This window comes from Pseudonaja textilis, chromosome 15 (genome assembly GCF_049901715.1).
Source record: "Pseudonaja textilis isolate UNSWEBS1 chromosome 15, rPseTex1.2, whole genome shotgun sequence".
NCBI classification, from domain to species: Eukaryota; Metazoa; Chordata; class Lepidosauria; order Squamata; family Elapidae; genus Pseudonaja; species Pseudonaja textilis.
The window spans coordinates 2,899,237-2,914,162 of NC_142004.1; the positions used below are offsets into that span (position 1 = coordinate 2,899,237).

The 14,926-nt window shown below is 48.0% G+C and overlaps 1 long non-coding RNA gene across 1 annotated transcript in view; it reads left to right on the top strand.

The window, feature by feature from the left end:
• LOC148124623 (uncharacterized) overlaps positions 1–14,926 on the top strand; it is a 45,486-nt gene that overhangs the window by 4,235 nt on the left and 26,325 nt on the right. The window lies entirely within an intron of this gene.

Here is a 14,926-nt window from a genome sequence, read left to right on the forward strand (position 1 = left end):
GGAGGAACCTGGGCCAGTCCTGGAGGCTGAGGAAGGCTCAGATGAGGGCTCTGCATCAGAGGCAGAGATGGGGGCCAGGGTAGGCTGGCAGTCATCAGCTGCCTTGGGAGTCGGAGATCAGTAGGGCTGAAGAACAGCTGGAGTCTCTTCCCAACCTGCACATGCGCAGAGCTGCCAAAAGAAAAGAACAATGAAAATCTCAGGGTTGACGTGGGATTAAGGCCACAGGTGTATGGTGAATGGCTCTTCCCATAGGGATTAAAAGAGGAGCAAAAGGGGAGGGGGCTTGTGCAGGAAACAATTCATTTGTTGCAGACGTGTGCGTATCTGTCTATACACCTCAGAGACTCTGTGCTGAGACCTTCCTTGTCAACACTGTGTTTGGAAATATTTACTTGGCAGCTCTCCGAGGTAGGTGAGGCCTGGGCTCTTCATTAGACCCTTGAAAGATTGTTTGCCAGGCCTTGGGCTGAACGTGAACACAATAAGTTCACCTTCGTTTCATAAAAGGGGTTTTGCCAGAACAAAGGGTCTCCTTAGTGCTTTTTGGGGAAGCCGAGGTCAGAACACAATCTCCTGTCTACCATACAGTCCTTTCGGCAGACCCAAAGGTGCTTTTTGGGGGGAGGCAACTGGACTTCTTTGATTTTCCTTTGAAGACGTTTCTCTTCTCATCCCAGAAGCTACTTTAGCTCGGAAAGGAGAGTGAGGAATGGAAGGGTTTCTCTTCCTTGCATTATGAAGGGTTTCATAATCCTCCCCTTCCCCACTATCCTGTTAGAGCAGAAGCAACTTGAGCCTGAGGATACAAACAAACCTCCAAGTGGCCTCAACGGCTCTGTAAAAAGAATGCAAATGACCAGCTGTCTGCTCTGGGCGAATCTTCCCTCTTTATGGAAGATCGAGGCATCTGTCTCCTAGGCCGGTGTGTGCGCACCAGCCCGCCGATTGCCTTTGGCCCCATTCCCAGCCGGCTTCCGACCGGAGAGGTCAACAGGAGAAGCTGGGTTCACGGAAGGTCTTTATGGTTCCATTTTCACAATTGCTCTAACACGCCCCAAAACAAGCTTGTAAAATCGGACACCAGTCATTTCACGTATTTGCTTTGCTTAGCGATGGAAATTCTGATCCCCGATGGTCGTTGTAAGTCAAGGTCTACCGGAGCATCGACTGGGAATGGATGAAATGGGGGGTTGGACTGGCTCTCTCCAAGTCCCCTTCCAACTTTGTCATTCTGTGATACTATGAAATGTGTAGAGTTTGTACAACACGGATCTCTCAGCTTATAGGAGGGAGATGTCGGTTGAGGGAAGGAGCATCTGTTTTCCCTGTTCTCTCTCTCTCTCTGTGTCTGTGTCTGTGTCTTTCTCTTTCTCTCCTCTCTCTCTCTCTCTCTCATCACTCTTTCTTTCCTTTCTCTCCTTTCTCTCTTTATCTCTCTCACTCTCTTACTCTCATCACTCTTTTTCTCCTCTTTCTCTTCTCTCTCTCCCTCTCTTTCACAAAACACTTTCTCTCCTCTTTCTCTTTATCTCCTCTCTCTTTCTCTCCCTCTCTTTCTCTCATCACTCTTTCTCTCCTCTTTCTGGACTATCTGGAATGGTATCTCCCTGCTTGAGCTGGGGGTTGGACTAGAAGACCTCCAAGCTCCCTTCTGACGCTCTGTTAATCTGTTTTGTGGGATGTGATCTGCATCCAAGGCACAAAGAGCAGACCTGCCTTTTGGGCTTCCCTTCTCCCTCTTGCTCAGAGGGGTGACATGGCTCCCACACAATCACAATCACAATCACAATCACAATCACAATCACAATCAGGGCTACCAATGGTGCACAGAACCTTCCTTTGTTTAGCATCTTCCCCGTCTGCCAAGGGAGGTTCAGGATCCTGTTGAGCGAGAATCGACATCCGGGTTGTTGTTTTCTTTTTGAATCTTCTCTTAAGCTCCTTGGATTGGAAAACACTGGAGGGTTGAGAGCCAGAGAACTGGTAGCTTGGTTGGCATTTGGCAATGATCCAGTTGGGCAAGAGCTCTTAGTGGTGCCCCTAGAAGAGGAAACAGAGCTTTTGGAGTGTTCCAAAGAAATCCAAGTTATTCCCTATTTAAAATGATTTAAAATGATTTAAGGGGGAAAATTAAAGAGGGGCAGAGCATGAACCAGAGTTTGCGAGAGTCAAGGAGAGAACCAAGTCCTCTTAGAAGAGCAGGCATGATCAGACAAGGATTAGATTGACATCAATCAAGACTGTAATTTGAGAATTAGGGGCACACACATAATCTTGGAAACTGCACTAGGGACCTCCTGTTTTATTAAATCTAAGGGAGAGGAAGAGAAGGATAGTGGTGGAGGAGGAAGAGAAGTGGGAGGGAGGGAGGAAGGCAGGAAAAAGAAATGAGAAAGGAGGAGAGAAGAAGAAGAGAGAAGGATGATGGATGAAGAGAAGGAGAAGAGAAGGAGAAGGAGAAAGAGGAGACGATGAGAAGGAAGATGGAGGAGGAGGAGGAGGAGAAGGAAGAGGAGGAGGAGGAGAAGGAAGAGGAGGAGGGGAAGATTATTCATTGTTAAGATCAGGAAAGATTGGAATCTCCCCTCCTGGCTTCTCTGAACAAGGCTTCCATTCTTGGACAAGCTACCAACAAAATCCTCTCCCCTCTTTAGGTGTTTGAGATCCTAACATTCCTCCTGTTCCTTTTCAGACCGCAGACAGCATCCCAGAGAACCCAAGCAGGGGATTTGCCTTGAAGTGCTACCTGCAGCTCATTCTCCACCTAGCACCCTTCTTCTTACTTAACACTCTTTTTTGGAAAAAAGTGGGAAGCCTCGACAGACAAGCTGAACAGACAGACAAAGCCCAATTTCACAAGCCACCTTTAAGCCTCTCTTAGGCTTGCCAGAAGAAAACCCAGCGCTTATGCCCAAATGATATGCAGGCTCTGCCCTTGCAGGCCAGGTTCTCAATCCCCCCACCTCAAAAAGCCCACTTAGCTGCACTCCTGTCTCCTCCGTGATGTTCTCACCTCTTTGGACCGACTGGTGGCATTCCGGATGAGGCCTGTTTCAGGTCCATGTTTACCATATCGATCAATCTTTCTGTCTGGCAGGAGGATGAAGGGCATGGATTACATAGGGCAATTATCTCATCGGCATGGTGGCTCAATGGTTAATTGGATATTGGGCTTGTCAGTTGGAAAGGTTTGAGACCCAAACACAACGTGACGGCGTGAGCTCCTGTCCTGAGCTCGGCCCCTGCCAACCTAGCAGTTTGAAAGCCCTGGAAATGGAAGTAGATAAATAGATATCACTTTGGTTGGAAGGGAACAGCGTTCTGCGAGGTCATGCTAGCCAGGTGACTGCGGAAATTCCTTTGGACAGCGCTGGCTCAATATTCAAATAATCAAACTGAATGAAATGTAGAATTTTAAGTTCAGTTATAAAGTAAATAAATATATATAACCATAAAGTAATTATAATTAAAGTAAGTATGAGTAATTAAAGTAAAAATAAGCAATTAAAAAAGAAGAGAGGAGAAAGGAGGAGAGAAGAAGAAGAAGATGGAGGAGGAGGAGGGGTAAGGAAGCTGGAGGAGGGGAAGAAGAGAAGGAGACAAGAAGGAAGATGGAGGAAGAGGAGGAGGAAGTGGAAGAGGAGGAGGAGAAGAAGGAGAAAGAGGAGTAGGGGGAGAACCTGCAGGCCAGGTTCTCAAGAGCCGACCTCTCAAAAAGCCCACTTAGCTGCACTCCTGTCTCCGCCGTGATGTTCTCACCTCTTTGGACTGACCGGTGGCATTCCGGTCAGATGAGGCCTGTTTCAGGTCCACATTTAGCATACTATTATAGCAGATCCTGCTTCCAATTAAGGACACACGACCACGAAGTGTTGGAGAACACAAGTGTATTTGCACTGTGCTGAAAGAATCCTCGCGCCTTAGTTTCGTTCAAAGCTCCCCCCTCGATGAAACTAAGGCGCGAGGATTCCTTCAGGACCCAAACGCCGCTTTCCATCCGGAAAAGCTCACCCGGAAGCACTTTCTCGTCAAACAAGATGGCGGCACCCAGCAAACTGGCGGCCCGGTAGGAAATGTTCCACGGACCAGTACCGGTCCACGGCCCGGTGGTTGGGGACCCCTGATATAAATGACAGTGCAAGCATTCGGGCATTGGCAGGATCTGTGGGATCAATGGGGGTGTACATTTGGTAAGCGTCAAGCAGTCAGGCATAAAAGGCTTCTGGGCTTTGAGCAGCTTCTTGCAGCACCAGAGAAGGTTTGGACATATTAGTAGATGGCTTTCCTGCTACCTGAACAGCCCGTACCACTAGCCTTTGATAATCCTGAATGTGTCGTAGGTCGGCATAGGGGTCCCATTTAGGGTCTTTTGAGGGAAACCATGCCTCAACATGTTCTTGTAGATTACAATTCGGGACCAGATCGGTCTTCAGGATTTTTGTTACCTCAAGCCTAATCTTTTCCCTCTCCTCTGTCAACGTCCCCATTAATTGTTGATCCATCCAGATGGGATTATGTGTATCTACAATAGTTTGTACAAGGTCCGCCACTTCAGTAGGCTTTTCACTATAAGTACCGTAATGAGCGTCCAATTAAGGAGATCGAAAGTAGTGAAAGGCACATGTTGAAACAAAGGAGCAGCGGTGACCTCTTCTGGATCATCTTTGTTAACAACCAATTGATCGATTCATCTAAGTGGAGCTACTGGGGATATTTGCTCGTTCTTTGCCCTTGTTCTACCAGCTACCGGTCCCTCTGATTCTGCGACCTCAGTTGGTGAGTCCCCTGTTGCTTCATCTGTGCCTCCTATCTTCTGGTCTGAGGTTGCACTCTTGGGAGATGGTCCCGTTCCAATTGAGCGAATTTGCATTTTAAGGTATGCTACACTACAACTTTGACTCTCTCCTTCCTCTGGACCTTTTAACATGGGGGACAATAGATTTAATCTCCACATCGACCCAGAGGATGTAGACGATCCCTCCGTCTATGTGATGATACATATGGTGGTGGATATGGTAATTCTTCTGGGCTACTAGGTAAAACTGGGATGGTCTTCTTAGTCTTGTAGAGTGGCAAGGTTCATGACATTAAGGGTTTACACTGTTGCACCTTGCAGTTTTGAAACCACGGTGGAGGGTGGTGTAGTAAATTAAGCCACACATCTATGAAAGGGGCCTGATCTGGGTGTCTTAACATGGGGAGGAACACTAACTAATGCACCCGTACTGCAACAGAAGGGTCTAAGGTTCCCTTATCAGGCCAACCTAGGTTAAAACTTGGCCATTCTAACTCACAGAAGATTTTCAATTTATGCCTGCTTCACTTAATACCGTAGTCCTGGGACATATAAGCTGTATTAAAACATTTCAACATACACCCCAATGGGGTGAGGGGCACACTTTCTCCACCTCCCATGAGCCACCCGGGTCACCAGACAAGACAATTGAGGGAAAGGGGTAGAGGAAGGTATGAGGTCCTTCCCCTCTGGACAACACCAAGGGTATTTCACACACTCACCTCCGACCCAGGGAGCTGGGTACACATGATCTCCAATGGGAACTGCGAACATCACTTGCTTTCTACTGTCCCAAGGTGCTGGACACTCACAGTCACCAATGGGAACCACAGTAGCCTTTCACCTGTACCACTCCCGACAATTCCACCTACCTTTGCTTAAAGAGAGGGTGATCAGTCCTCTCCTCCGTCCCTGTTTACAGGGAGGGGTAGCTTTCCATACCAAATATTTGCCTGCAGGCAAGTTCCTCCTCCACCAGCCAGCTGGAAAATATCCTAGTCTCCATACCCTTCACCAGTGGTTCTTGGAAGTGTTGACCGCTGCCGCCGGAACCCCACATTATCGGGAAGTCCCTTGGATTTGAAGGACCGATGGTGCCTGAGAGGTTCCCTTCAACTTACGAAGTACTGGCACCTGGGGTGGACCCTCCAGTGGGCCTCAGGGCCCCAGTGTCCCATCAGGGTTGCCATAAATGTTGCAGCAGATCCTGCTTCCAATTAAGGACACACGACCACGAAGTGTTGGAGAACACAAGTTTATTTGCACGGAAGGTTCAGAGCATTAACATGACAGATTCTGAACCCCAGGGCTATTCCCGAGGTGTTACTTTTATGCAGTTCACCTCCCCAGCTTCACCCAGAGCATTTCTCTTATCAAGCTATACCACAACCTATGTACTACAGAATGGAAATTAGTCCTAATTAGTCCTTTTTGCACAATTTAGCATATACATGTCTATCTTACACCATCTGTTATTTTCCATAACCACCCTTGCCATATAGCTTGTTACAGAAAATATCTAGTTCGTAGGCCATTATACTTATACTTAGATTCAGCAAGTTTTCTGGTTTTCGGAACATAAAATTAAGCAACTTCTATAATATCTGCAATATAAACCAGAGAACTTCTGCTAATTATAAAAATACTTTTCTGGTAATTTTCCATCCTGCTTCAATACAGATCAATCTTTCTGCCTGGCAGGAGGATGAATTACATAGGGCAATTATCTCGTCAGCATGGTGGCTCAGTAGTTAAGATATTGGGCTTTTTAGCTGGAAAGGTTTGAGACCCAAACACAATGTGACGGCGTGAGCTCCCGTCCTGAGCTTGGCTCCTGCCAACCTAGCAGTTTGAAAGCACTGGAAATGGAAGTAGATAAATAGATATCACTTTGGTTGGAAGGGAACAGCATTCTACGAGGTCATGCTAGCCAGGTGACTGCGGAAATTCCTTCGAACAGCGTTGGCTCAATATTCAGATAATCAAACTGAATGAAATGTAGAATTTTAAGTTCAATTATAAAATATATATATATATATATATATATATATATATAATTATAAAGTAATGTTAATTTTATATGTGTGATTAAGGAGAAACCTCCTAACAGTGAGGTCAAGTAATGAATAGAAGAGCTTGCCTTCACAAGATGTGGGTGCAGAGTCGGACAATGAGGATGTTTTGGGAGGAACCTGGGCCAGTCCTGGAGGCTGAGGAAGGCTCAGATGAGGGCTCTGCATCCGAGGCAGAGATTGGGGCAGGGTAGGCTGGCAGTCATCAGCTGCCTTGGGAGTCGGAGATCAGTGGGGCAGAAGAACAGCTGGAGCTTGTTCCCAGCCTGCACATGTGCAGAGCTGCCAAAAGAAAAGAACAATTAAAAACTCAGGGTTGACATGGGATTAAGGCCACAGGTGTATGGTGAATGGCCCCTCCCATAGAGATTAAAAGAGGAGCAAAAGGGGAGGGGGCTTTTGCAGGAAACAATTTGTTCATTGCAGAGGTGTGAAGATCTGTCTGTCTGTGCATCTCAGAGACTCTGTGCTGAGACCTTCCTTGTCAACACTGTGTTTGGAAATATTTACTTGGCAACTCTCCAAGGTAAATGAGGCCTGGGCTCTTCATTAGCCCCTTGAAAGACTGTTTGCCAGGCCTTGGGCTGAACGTGAACACAAGAAATTCACCTTCATTTAATAAAAAGGGGTTTTGCCAGGACAACTTATTGCTTAGTGCTTTTTGGGGAAGCTGAGGTCAGAACACAATCTCCTGTCTACCATACAGTCCTTTCGGCAGACCCAAGGGTTTCATAATCCTCCCCTTCCCCACTATCCTGTTAGCGCAGAAGAAGCTTGAGCCTGAGGATACAAACAAACCTCCAAGTGGCCTCAACGGCTCTGTAAAAAGAATGCAAATGACCAGCTGTCTGCGAGGAATATAAATCCTTCCATTCTCCATCATCTGATCAGAGCTGAAGAATCTTCTTGGAGGGGAAGTGAAATGTCTTCAAAGAAAAACCAGAAAATCCAGTTGCCTCTTGAAACAAAGGGCACCTTTGCGATATCCGTGACCTGGATGACTGAAAATCTCCACAGATATTCAAAGTTGAAACACAAACATGTGTCCATCCCACCCCATCCAAATTTTATGAATTATCATGCAGTGGTTGTTTTCCTCACATCTACCCTGTACTGAATATCAACTAATCACAAAATGGTGCATAACGTGTGTTCTCAGTCCCTTCAGGTCACCAACATCTAAAGGAGAGGCAACCAAACTTGGGGATTTCAAGACCTCTGGACTTCAACTCCCAGAATTCAACACCTGGTTTTGCTCCGGTTTAGTTCACCACCCAGTTGGCTGCAGTTTACTAGCCTTTTTTTTGGATGCCGCTGTTGTGAAGCAGGTCACACAGTTGTTAAGTGAATCTGGCTTCTCAGAAGGTCGCAAAAGGCGCCACCCAGGGACCCTGCAATTGTCGTAAGTGTCAGTCAGTTGCCAAGCACCCGAACATAAATCACGTAGGGATGCTGCAATGGTCGGAAGTCTGAAAAATGGTTGTAAGTCCCTTTTTTCAGTGCTGTTGTAACGTTGCATGGTCACTAAGTTGAGGACTACATGGGGATCCTGGCGCCTGGAGCTAGCGAGGAAGCTAAATTTTTCAGCTTTTGAAGGGAGAAGTTGGTTGGGTGAAGGAGCGTCCGTTCTCTCCCTCCCTCCCACCCTCCCCCTTTCCCTCCTTCTCTCTCTTTCTCTCCCTCCCTCCCTCCCCCTTTCCCTCCTTCTCTCTCTTTCTCTCCCTCTCTCCCTCCCCTTTCCCTCCTTCTCTCTCTTTCTCTCCCTCTCTCCCTCCCCCTTTCCTTCCTTCTCTCTTTTTCTCTCCCTCTCTCCCTCCCCCTTTCCCTCCTTCTCTCTTTCTCTCCCTCCCTCCCCTTTCCCTCCTTCTCTCTCTTTCTCTCCCTCCCTCCTTCTGTCTTCCCCTCCTTCTTTCTCTTTCTCTCCCTTCCTCCCTCCCCTTCGCTCCTTCTCTCTTCTCTCTCTCTCCCTCTCCCCCTTTCCCTCCTTCTCTCTCTTTTTCTCCCTCCGCCCCCTCTTTCTCTTCCCCCTCTCCCTCCATCTTCCCCCCCTCTCCCTCCCTTCTCTATCTCTTCACCTCCCTCTCCCTCCCTCCCCCTCTCTTTCTCTCCCTCCTGCTGTCTCTTTTTTCTCCTTCTCTCTCCCTCACTCTCCCTTTCTCTTCCCCCTCTCCCTCCATCTCTTTCTCTCGCCCCCTCTCTTACTCTTCACTTCCCTCTCCCTCTTTCTCCCTCCCACTCTTTTTCCCTCCCTCCCCCTCTCCCTATCCCTCTCTCTCTTGCACACATAAACACACAAACACACATAAACACAGAGAGAGAGAGAGACAGCATGTCTGAATCTCACAGCCCCCCGTGCAAAAAATAACAATGCAGCAACCTTGCAAAAGATTCTGAGGATAAGTCATGGCCTCCAATACCCAACACAGGACTTTCCTTCCTGTAAATAAAAGAAAACGGAGCAGAAAACCTAATCTGGTATCGGCACCTCACTTTATTGTTCAGGAAACGGTTCCTTTTGTTTTTTAATAATTATATATGTATATAATTTTCTATTTTGATATATATATAATAGAGGCCCATCCAGAGAATTGCCAGGCGCAGGTGAGTAACTGCCACAGTCCTTGCACTGAAGCCTCTCAAATATCATCTGCAATGTGTCTTGATGTCGATATTGTAGTTCGCACTGTTGTAACGGGCGCGGGTCAAACATAAAGCTGCTTTGAAGTCACAGTCACACACAACGTTTCTACACACATCCTTGCTCTCTGGAGGGAAGAAGGAAATGGTGAACCTCGGGGGAGGCATGACCAAAACAAACGGTGCACTATTGCGAGACGCAGCCCTGTGTCTTTTCAATACCCGTTGTGAAGTTGCGCGCCTAGGCGGAAAGGGAGAGAGCTTGCATTGTGCTCTCCCGACGACGCCCCTGTAGGAAGGTAGCCCCCAACCCTCTCCTAGAAAATGGAAATATCCTAGGAAATATTAAAAAGGCAGAATATCTCCCCTAAAAAGAGTAGAAACTCAGGAGCAGAAACTAACCCCCACCTTTGTTAATGGGTGGGTCATTAAGGCCTGGGCCAGAATATGTTACATAACAAAGACCTCCTCCAGGTAGAGCTATAATAGGAATTGCCCAAAGCCCTTTTCATGACATCATCATCCAGCAAAGGCTCAACCAAGCCTGGGACTCAGGACAGCCTGCAGAGTTGCTTCTGCGTGGCCCTGTCTAGGAAGGACGGGTTGGTTGGGGTTTGTGATACTTACTTCTGCAGGCGAGTTGGCCGTCACGGCCACATTGCCAAAAATACAACGTCCACTTGGGTTTGCATCCAGGAATTTTTGCAGCTTCATCATAGCACTCGTTATGTGTTTTGCAGCACCTGGGCAAAAGGAGGAAGAGTTAGAGCTGGCTCTGCAGGTGTGAGAAGTCGGTGGGAGGGGTTGACTGGTGCTCTCTGAGCTTGGTTGTTTTCTTACAAACGTTTCATGACCCAACTAAGCAATATAATCAGAGTCAAGGAGTCAGTGTCTGAGGTTGAGACAGCATGGACTCCTGTTAACCCTAGGCCGAGGTGGGGAAACCAATCGAGCCCCAATAAGGTGGGTAGATTGCCGTTAACTACCACTAGAGGTAGGTGGCCTTTAAAAGCTCTAAAACTGACAAAGAACTTGCCTCTGCCGATCACGGAATGGCCTTCCCTGGTAGTCCTTCAGACCGAACTGGCATCTCTGAAGCCGGGTAGTAGATAGGCTGGGGTGGAGTCTCTTGAGGGTGTTCCACGAGATTATTGAGAGCGCTGACCCTGTGTCAACCTCCATGTGGCACGGTTTACCTTCTAGGGAAACGGAGAGAGAAATTTTACTAACAGAGTGGCAAGTACGCCTGGCAAGGCGGTGCGTGCAACAGTTTAATACTTGCCTCTGTGGTCCTGAGTGCGAGGACGGGGGTCTTTGTGCAGCGCTTTGGGGGGCTTGGCAGACTCTCGCAATGTGCCCCCTCTTATGGCAGTTGTTGCAAACGGCTCCTTTAAACTTGCAGGTGGCCCTTTGATGTGATCCCCACAGGCTAGGCACAGGGTGATGTGCTTGGGTGGACCGGTGTATTCTTGTTTGGCCCCTACCTGCGACCGTCTGTCATTGGTGAGGCGATGGACATCGTTCTCATCGTTGTGGCCTTCCTCCGCTTCCACCTCTTCGGAATGGACTGGGAACGCTGCTAGCTTGGCGCTTGGGCCCTGAATTTCGGTGGCTGAGTTTGTTGCTAGCTCGGCTGCTAGGGCCTCCTCTACCGCTGCGCGAGGTTGAGGTCTTTTTAGCTAGCAGTCGCCTCTGTAGGTTGAGATCCTTGACCCCACAAACCAATTGATCGAGGAGCATGTCCTCCAGGTATGTTCCAAACCCGCAGTGCAGGGCTGCTGTTCTGAGGGCGGCCATATATTGGTTGATGGTCTCCTTACTTGATTGCTTCCTCATTCGGAACGTGAACCTCCTGGCGATTTGTGAAGGCCTGGGAGCGTAGTGGTTTGTGAGGATCTCAAGCAACTCGGACCACGGAACGTTTTTTAATTCTCTTGGCGCCACGAGTGCTGCAGCGGTATCATAAACGGTGGCTCCGCAGTAGATTAGGAAATAGGATTTTTTCCGATGCTCTCCCGCATCCGACAGGCCGACCGCATCGATGTAATGATTGAAACGGTTCTTATACGATTCCCACTTCTCTTCGTCTGGTTTAAACGCCGGGAATACTGGATTGGAACCCATGGTGCTGGAACGGCTGGGCTACCTGCGGGAGAAATCTCTCTGGGACTACGAACGCTCGTGAGTTACTAGTGATATCAGCTCTGGAGAGGTTTTTTGCTACCCTCTCTTTCTCTCTCTCTGGGTTACCACGTTGGCTGCTAGCCGTTGGAGGTGTCTTGATTCGCGCCAAAAAAAGTGGGCGTTAGTGACTCTCTACAGCGCTGTGCTGTGATTCCTACTGGCTCGAAATTCAAATGACACCCGTTTGAATTTCGCGCCAAATGCAGAGCGGCTGCAGCTCGCAGCGCTTCACTTTCCCCGTAGCGAGGCTAACAAGCGGCTACAGACGCTTCTAACTATTTGACTCAGACTGCTTTCTCTGGCTGCGGATCTGCGTTTGCTCTTTTTTGATCGCTCGTTTCGTTAGCTGACCGCTCTCTCTGGCTGCGGATCAGCGTTTCCCTTGTTGCCAGCCGATCGCTCTCTCTGGGCTGTAGATCGGTGGCTAGTGACTCAGCGGTTGCAAGGTGCTTCTGGTAGCCATCCCACCCTCGTCGCCAGTGTTAAGTTTGAGCAATGAGAGGCTGAACCAGAGCATGAGTGCAACAGTACTTTATTTCACAAATAAAGGGCTGACCGTGCTTGCCAAGCCTGGAACTGGCTCGCAGCAATCAGCAGCCAGTTGGACCCCGCAGCCTGCTTTTATAGCTGGCTGCTGGGGAGAACTGACCAATGGGAATGGGGGAAATAACGCCCACACAAAGTGAGTGGACCTGAGTGAGAACTCCTTGAGTCCTCAGGACATAACACTTTCCTTCCTGTAAATAAAAGAAAACGGAGCAGAAAACCTAAACGGGTGTCGGCACTTCACTTTATTGTTCAGGAAACGGTTCCTTTTGTTTTTTAAATATTATATGCATGTATGTATGTATGTATGTATGTATAAAAATTGCACCGGTACAGCATCTGTCTCTTCTGTTCCACGGGCAGGTGGACGCGCGAGGCCCGTCCAGAGAGTTGCCACACACAGGTGAGTAACTGCCACAGTCCTTGCACTGAAGCCTCTCAAATATCATTTGCAATGTTTGGTGGTGTCGATATTGTAGTTCTCCTTGTTGTAAGGGGCTCCGGCGAAACAGATGGCTGCCATGAGGTCACAATTACAGATAAAAGCTCCACACTCATCATTGTCATCTGGAGCGAAGAAGGAAATGGTGAACCTCGGGAGCAGCATGAGAAAATGACCCTCTCTTATCTGACTCTTCCCTAGATAGTATCTCTACACCACGTCTGCCAAGGTCTTTCCCACGTGCCATTTCATCCAAGCGATTCTCTTGCACTTGCAAACTGTCCAAGGACGATAGAGGATCCGTTATACTACAGGTGACATGGGAACAGTCTCCCGATATTTGAGGGGCTGCCACAGAGAGGAGGGGGTCCAACCTGTTCCCCAAAAGCCCCTGAAGGCGGGACATGAAGCCACGGAGGGAAACTGATCATGGGGAGCAGCAGCCTGGAATTAAGGAGGAACTTCCAAACGGTGAGATCAATTAACTTGCCTCCAGGCGTTGTGGGTGCCGCAACATTGGAGGTTTGAAGAAGAGATTAGACAACCGTTTGTCTGAAATGGTTTAAAGAAGAAGAAGAAGAAGAAGAAGAAGAAGAAGAAGAAGAAGAAGAAGAAGAAGAAGAAGAAGAAGAAGAAGAAGAAGAAGAAGAAGAAGAAGAAGAAGAAGAGGAAGAAGAAGAAGAAGCAGCAGCCATGCCCACCCGGTCACATGGACATGCCCACCTAGCCCCACCCACAGAACCAGTTGTTAAAAAATTTGAATCCCACCCCTGTCTCTACACTCCAAGCTAGTAAACCTAGGAGTTATTGCAGGTTGTTGTGTGTATCAATCATGTGAATCTTCAATAAATCACTTCAATAAATCTTCAAGAAAATATCTACAGACCCTTCCCATCTTGGACATAATCTGTTTCCACTCCCACCCTCAAAACGATGCTATAGAGCCCTGCACCCCAGAACAACTAGACACAAGGGGAGTTTTTCCCCCGAATGCCATCACTCTGCTGAACGAATAATTCCCTCGACACTGTCCAACTATTGACAAAGTCTGCACTACTATTAATCTTCTCATCACTCCTTATCACACATCCCCTCCCACTTGTGACTGTATGACTGAGTCGCTTGTATCCTTACAATCTATATTGACTGCTTCCTAGTATACTTGATTGCTTATTGTACCCTGCGACTATTATGAAGTGTTGTACCTGATGATTCTTGACGAATGTATCTTTTCTTTTACGTATAATGAGAGCATTTGCACCAAGACAAATTCCCTGTGTGTCCAATCACACTTGGCCAATAGAGAATTCTATTCTACTCTATTCTATTCTATTCTATTCTATTCTATTCTATTCTGTTCTGTTCTGTTCTGTTCTGTTCTGTTCTGTTCTGTTCTCTATTCTCTCTATTATCTTCTCTTCTCTTCGGGTCACCAACATCTAAAGGAGAGGCAACCAAACTTGGAGATTTCAAGACCTCTGGACTTCAACTCCCAGAATTCAACGCCTGGTTTTCCTCCGGTTTAGTTCACCACCCAGTTGGCCTCAGTTTACTAGCCTTTTTTTGGATGCCACTGTTGTGAAGCAGGTCCCACTGTTGTTAAGTGAATCTGGCTTCTCAGAAGGTCGCAAAAGGCGCGACCCAGGGACCCTGCAACCATCGTAAGTGTCAGTCAGTTGCCAAGCACCCGAACATAAATCACGTAGGGATGCTGCAATGGTCGGAAGTCTGAAAAATGGTTGTAAGTCCCTTTTTTCAGTGCTGTTGTAACGTTGCATGGTCTCTAAGTTGAGGACTACATGGGGATCCTGGCGCCTGGAGCTAGCGAGGGAGCTAAATTTTTCAGCTTTTGAAGGGAGAAGTTGGTTGGGTGAAGGAGCGTCTGTTCTCTCCCTTCCTCCCACCCTCCCTCCCTCTCTTTCTGCCTCTCCCTCTCCCCCTTTCACTCCTTCTCTCTCTTTCTCTCCCTCCCTCCCTCCCCCTTTCCCTCCTTCTCTGTCTTTCTCTCCCTCTCTCCCTCCCCTTTCCCTCCTTCTCTCTCTTTCTCTCCCTCCCTCCCTCCCCTTTCCCTCCTTCTCTGTCTTTCTCTCCCTCTCTCCCTCCCCTTTCCCTCCTTCTCTCTCTTTCTCTCCCTCCCTCCCTCCCCCTTTCCTCCTTCTCTGTCTTTCTCTCCCTCCCTCCTTCTCTTTCTCTCCCTCCCCATCTCTTTCTCTTCACCTCCCTCTCCCTCTTTCTCCCTCCCACTCT